The sequence below is a fragment of the Piliocolobus tephrosceles genome, chromosome 19, assembly GCF_002776525.5.
Source record: "Piliocolobus tephrosceles isolate RC106 chromosome 19, ASM277652v3, whole genome shotgun sequence".
In the NCBI taxonomy this organism is placed as follows: domain Eukaryota; kingdom Metazoa; phylum Chordata; class Mammalia; order Primates; family Cercopithecidae; genus Piliocolobus; species Piliocolobus tephrosceles.
The window spans coordinates 35,978,474-35,985,181 of NC_045452.1; the positions used below are offsets into that span (position 1 = coordinate 35,978,474).

Sequence of the window (6,708 nt, forward strand, 5' to 3'; positions counted from 1 at the left end):
GGGGCCACCTGCAGCAAGGTGAGGACACCTGCCCTGACCCGAGGGGCTACCTGCAGCAAGGTAAGGACACCTGCCCTCGCCCTAGTGGCCACTGATGCCAACTGGAAGCAAGAAGCGCTGCCACCTCCTCCTGCGGCAGAGCTGGCTGAGGCACCCGTAGGCACGGGAGTTCTGGAAGTGAGGGTGCAGCTTCCGAGCCCTTAGAAACAAAGTATGGGGCCAAGAGCAGAGGTGCAAGCAATGTGCAGGGAGTGAGCCCCCCGCCCGCCCTGCTGTGACCTCAGCGTGAGGCCAGGCCGTCCTCTTGGCTCTGACCCAGCATCATTGGAGGCCCCTGAGGCTGCCAGAGCTATGCTGGCCCGAGGCCTCCACCTCTGTCTGTTGAAACTCTGCTATTCCCAGTACCACTCTCGTCCCACATCCTCTGTGCTGGGGGCCCTTCCTGGTGCTGGGGCGCTCGTTCAATACTCAGTTCGCGCAACCAGGTGAGCAGGAGCTGCCGTCCTGGACTCCTACCCGGGACGCATCCCTGAGGACCAAGGGACCCTCATCTGCTGTGACTGGAAGCCCCTCAGGCCGGCTCTCCAACAGCTGCCTGGCACCTGCAGCAGGTGTCACAGAGGGAGCTTGGGACTGAGGGCTGCTTGCATCATGTCATCCTGGGCTGTCGGGAACAGCCTAGAGCTCCTCTCCGGGGGGAAACAGGGGACCGGACCCCTCTGTGACATGAACCTTGCAGGGCTAGCCCTGAGGGGGCCTTTGCAGGAATGGGGAGCGGAGCTGCCTTCCATTCCCCAAGGAGAAAATCGAGACTATGCTGGCAGCCATCTAGCTGGTCAGGCTTGACCCCTGGGTGTCCCGCAGCTGTTGCACAAAGTACCACAGACAGGGGTCCAGACAATAGATACTCATTCTCCTGCGGTGCTGGAGGCTGGACGCCCAAAATGAAGGTGTTGGCAGGGCTGGTTCCTTCTGGGGCTGGGGGACAGCGTCTGTCCTGGCCTCTCTCCGTGCCTCTGGGACCCTTGGCATTCCCTGGCTGGTGGAAGCATCATCCCGGTCCCTGTCTGCCTCTTCACACACGTTCTGCAGCGCCTGTCTGTGCCCAAATCTCCCTCTCTCGGAAGGATAGTGGTCACTGGCTTAGGGGCCCAGCCTACTCCAGCAAGGCCTCCTTTTAACGAATTCCATCTGAAAAAGCCTATTTCCAAATAAGTCACATTCTGAGGTACTGGGGGTCAGGACTTTGGCATACAAATGGGGGAATGGAATGGAGACAGACATAATTCAACCCATAACAATTCCCTCATGAGCAAAGAACTTCTCCAAATGGAAATAAAGAAGTCTCAGTGGCCTGTTACATTAAACTGGAGACTAGGCCCCAGGAGGCCCAAGCAGATGGTGCCAGGCAAGCCTCGCAAGTGACCTCAGGCTTGCTTGAGTTGCAGAGGTAAGCAAAACTGAGCTATTTATTGTAAATGCCTACATTAAAGAGAAACAGAACTTAAGCTCCACCAATCAGAAGCAGCCAACAAACTTACATAACCAGGGACTTTCCAATGGGATGGACCCAATAAAGAAACTGCATACCTGCAGCCAATCAGGTTCTTTCTCTGTTTCACCTCTGGCAACTGCTGTACCTGCGACCAATCAGATACCCTCTCTGGTATGCGTTAGGCAACTGCATACCTGCAGCCAATCAGATACCTTCTCTTTCTGCCTGCGGCCAATCAGATACTTTCTCTGCTTTACAGAGGCAACTGCATGCCTGTGGCCAATCGGATACCCTCTCTGGTGCACGTTTGACAACTGCGTACCTGCGACCAATCAGATACTTTCTCGGCTTTACCTCTGCACCTGTCCTAGCAGAGCTGCACCTGTGTTCCCTTGGTGGAGCTCCCCACCCACTCTGCTGTGGGACTCCCCGATTCATGAATGGTGGTTTGCGCAAGTCAACTCTTTAAAAAGTGTACTATGCCTCGGTTTACCTTTTTAAAACAGACCTCAACTTGAAAGGCAGGTCGAGAACAGGAGTAGGGAGTTCTGAAGGATGTAAATATAAGGGGCCGCTAAACGCCGGGAAGAAGGTTCGACCTCATCAATCGGCAAAAGAATTTACATCCAGACACTACGGCTTCCCTGCTGAACTGGAGAAATTTTATTTAACTGGTCATCCTCAGTGGAGCGTAAATGCAGGTAGACTTTTAGAGGATGTTGTCAACGTGAATCTGCAACCTGAAAACGTTCCTTCAATCCTGGACTTCTATTTCTGATCCTCTAATGTAAGGAAAGATCCCAAGCTATGAGAAAATATTGATGCAGAAAAAGATTAATCTCAGGGTAATTAAAAAGTGTACAGAAGCAAACCCAATATAGCAAAAGGAGAGATTTGGGCATATCCATAAGAGAGAACGTCGTACAATCATTACAAATTACATTGAAAAGGGATACCAAAGGTACTGGAGACCCCCATGGTTACAGTGTACACCCCCTCCACACACACACGTTGGATTAAAATCGTACCTGGGAGTGAGTTTACAGAGGTATGACTGAGTGTCAGTGCGAACAGGCCATGTCCCAGAAAGGAGACTTTTATATTTACAAGAGGAGGGGGCCTGCCATGCCTCACAGGGCCAGGGAATGCCAGTTAGGTTGGGGAGGAGCAGCCACCAGCCTTTCTTGGTGTTTCCTCGGGAAAGGCAGGACAGGCTGGTAGACGGCTCAGGACTAGCTGGCCTGAACAATTCTGGTGGACTTTGGGGCTTAGGGGCTGTCCCTGCTTGCCTGGCTCTGGGGTCACCTAGGGCAGGGAAAATGCTGGCTTGGTGTACCAGTGAGATGAAGTGGGTGGTTGGAGTATAGACAGGACTGGCTGCTCTAGGCCAAGCCCTATGTTGGCTCTGAGATCAGCCAGCTCTGGGAGGGACAGTCTGCAAGAGTCTCTGAAAGCCAGAGCATCAAGAATACAGAAAACAAGAAAATTATAGTGAATGCAATTGGCCCTGTGATGAATGTATGCCAAAAAGACAAATGCAGAATCTCAGAAAACCCAGCTAGAACACACATGCGCGCGCGAGCACACACACACACACACACACACACACACACACACATTATTTAACTATGTTTTTGAAATGCACAGAAACAGTCAACGCTGGAAGGAAACATTCCAAAATGTTGATGGTGTTCTCTTTGTGTTGTGAATATATGGTGGGTTTTTCTCCTTCTGTTTCTTGTAATGCTCTTAATTTTCAAATTCTCTGTCAATGAATATGTATTATTTTTATAGTCAGGAAAAAAGGATTTAAACTATTTACCGGGTGCCTGGACAGGAGAGGCGTCAGCTGGGGCTGCCCTGAACGCAGTCGGCCCCGTTCCCTCTCCTACCGGCCTGGGGGACCCTGTACTTCTGCACGTCACTGGGGCACCGTGTCTCCTTCTGCTGGCCTCTCGAAGAGCTGGGAGGGAGGTGCGTCGGAGAAGCATGTGTGGTGATGCTAGCAGTGAGACGGGGCCCAAGGCATGTTGGTGGCTATCAACCATTCCATAGATGGTGTCTTGGGCTCTGCAGAGCCTGTCCCGAGGACAGCAGGCTCAGCGTGAGGGGCCAGGCGTCCCCTGCACCCCTCTCAGCTGCCACCTGAGCCCGGGCAGGGGGAACTGGCCAGGACTCAACACTGTCCTCACCAAGGGGGCGGGACCCGAGTGGCAGGCACACTGCTGGGATGGTGAGGCTTTGGGGCCTCAGCCTTCATCTGCACACCCACCGCCCCACAGATCTCCTAGACTTCCGCCCCAGCGGGGGGCCAGGGTCCTGATCTGCCCGGGACTTCTTTGGTTTCAGCACTAAAAGCCCCACACCCCACTAGTCCAGGCCAAATGGGCAGGGTTAGGTGACCTCAGAGCCCTGAGCCATACAGGCTCCCCCACGTCCCCAAGTCTCGACCCCCTCTCACCCTAGATCTGGTCTGAGTGGGAGTCAATCCTGCAGTCCCAGTGGTCTGTGACAGTCACGGTTCCCTGGGATCCACAGCTCCCAGCTACCTGGGGATGGAACAGGTGTCAGAGGGCTTAACTGCACCCCTGCACTAGGGGCTGTCCTCCCCAAAGCTCCTAGGGGAGACCATTCTCCATACGCCCCTCCTGCCAGATGCTGGACCACCTGTGATGGGGGCTGAGGGACTTCGCCGTTAGCTCCGTCTGGAAGAGCGTGTGTGAGAGAGCTGAGGGGTGGGAGAGAAGATGGGGTGGGGGATGGGAAAGAGTGAGTTTGGGGAGGAAGAGAATCACCTTGGGATTTTATCCTGAGGTGACCCAGATAGTTCCTCCTCTGGAACATACCTTGGTTCAGTCGTGGCCTTCAAGAGGGCAGCTAGATTGCCAGAGAACTCATACCTTTTATTAACATTTTCTTTCAACCGCAGTCATTACGTAGGAAGCATTGGTTAGAAATTATGGGCCGGGTGCGGTGGCTCAAGCCTGTAATCCCAGCACTTTGGGAGGCTGAGGCGGGTGGATCACGAGGTCAGGAGATCGAGACCATCCTGGCTGACACTGTGAAACCACGTCTCTACTAAAAATACAAAAAATTAGCCGGGTGTGGTGGCAGGCACCACTACTCAGCTACTCAGGAGGCTGAGGCAGGAAAATGGCGTGAACGTGGGAGGCGGAGCTCGCAGTGAGCCGAGATCCCACCATTGCCCTCAAGCTTGGGTGAGAGGGGGAGTCCCTTTCAAAAAAAAAAAAAAAAAGAAAGAAATTATGGCAAAATACCCTTTTGGTCATCGATTGGCTCCATTGCACATACGCACAATCTACACACACGTTCGTGTGTCATCAGAACCATGACTCGAGACAGTTTTAACGCAGAATTGAGAAAAACAAACTGAATTCTGAAACGAGCCCTTTCCAGCCTCCCTCCCAGGGACCCAGAAAGACAGCTCCTGGCAGTCAGAAGACGGAAGCTGGAGTCTCAGCTGCTCCACGGAGCGCCCTGGGACTTAAGGTGTCACTTGCCTCGGTTTCCCCAGAAAGGGTGAGACAAGGAGGGGGGGCCTCTTACTTTCCTTCCTTTGTACACAATGGCTGTCTCCATGAAGGCCACCAGGGCCATGGAAGTGAGCGGCAGGACCAGCTCCTGGAGGGCACAGCCAACTCTTCTGCGGGAGCCCCTTCCCAAGGGTGGCGCGGTGGCCAGAGGCTGCAGATTCAGCCTCCTAGGCTGAGGTCAGACAAGGCCTCCAGGGGCTTGTGCTGGCTGCCCTCCCTCTGGGACCTGGCTGCCTCCTCCTCCAGCTTCAGCCCCTGGATCCCTTAAAAAGCCAGCGCCAACTTAGAGCCGGGTGATTGAATCCAAGACACTGGCCTTTCATTCATGTCTCTGCCAACCGCTGTTTCAGGCTCTTGTCAGACACACTTCTGATGGCTTCCAGCAGGACACGGGTAGATTTCTGACTATGAAATGATTGTATTACCACAGCAGCCGCAGACAAAACGGGAAGGGTTCAACTGGCTTCCTGTCCTGGAACATCTGGGGATTTTTATTACACGTCACTGTCTGTGACAGCCTCTGGGCCTTTGGAATATTCCGGCACAACTGCCGGCTCCTTGGGCTCATCTTGACTCAGCCACAAGTTCCTGGGCAAGGCCGTGGTGCCCTGGACAGGTCAACAGCGGATCGAGACAGGGTTCGCAGCGGCGAGGGGAGGGCTTCTTGCAGGGAAACGCAGTCTGCATCGCCCTGACCATGTCTCGGGGCTGCCCAGGGCAGGTCCAAGGCGGGTCCAAGCGGGCTGGTGGGTTTCTGGGTATGTCCTTTGCCCTCCCCGGTGTGTGTGCGGGCACCGCCCTTGGAAACCCTGGGCCCTGCTTCCTCGCTGCAGCTGGAACCCTGTCCTGCAGGGTCCTGAGCTCAGAGGGGCTGTTTCACTGTAAGCCTGGCTGGGTCCTCTGGGGTCTCTTCTGGGAGACAAGGGCAAACTCATGGAGCTGCAGGGTTTTGAGAGTTGCAGGAAACAAGACCTGAACTCAAAATGACTTTAAGACACAAAGGAAGTTTGTTGAGAGTCCCAGGAGGAGCTGGGCTCGGGGACTTCAGCGACCCAGTCCCCTCCTACTGTCCACCCTGTTTCCCTCTGGGTGGGGCCTCTTTCTCTCCTCTGACGGATGGGACTCCTGGGCCTGGCCTGGCCATACAGCACCCCACAGCCTGCATGGTGGCCCAGCCGGTATACCTCCAGCCCCAGCGGCAAGAGGCCCCCCACTGATGCTGTGGAGGAAGAGGCTGGGATACAGCCAGCGGCAACCATACCCAGCGTCCGCCGCACCCCCAAGAGCCCCAGGTGGGGCCCCGAGGTGGGTACAGGAGTTCCAGCCCAGGCCCTGATGCCCAGTGCCACATGCGCCCGGCGAGCCCCTCCAGCGTCCTGGGTCTGTCCTTCGGCCACAGGATGGGAACACGAGACAGCTCCAGGGCAGCACCTGCAGCCGTGGCCAAATTCAGCCTGCCCGTGTCTGACCACAGGCTAGGAATGATTCTAACATTTGTAAATGGTTGGGGGAAAAGAGAAGGCTTTGTGACACGGGAAAGTTAAACAGAATTCCCATTTCCGGGTCCGTAAACACAGCGTAATTGGCAGAAGCCACACCCACTCTTCCACATCTGTGGATGCTTCTGGACTTTGAGGGCAGAGACCAGAGGCCCCTCCC

The 6,708-nt window shown here is 55.0% G+C and overlaps 1 long non-coding RNA gene across 1 annotated transcript; it reads right to left on the reverse strand.

Annotated features, from left to right (window-relative positions):
- Nucleotides 1–3,433: 3,433 nt before the first annotated feature.
- On the reverse strand, nt 3,434–5,427 carry LOC111524422. Its single transcript, XR_004228612.1, has 3 exons — nt 5,063–5,427; nt 3,957–4,044; nt 3,434–3,574 (listed from the first exon to the last, which is right to left on the reverse strand). It is a non-coding gene; the product is annotated as an uncharacterized LOC111524422 (long non-coding RNA).
- Nucleotides 5,428–6,708: the final 1,281 nt, after the last annotated feature.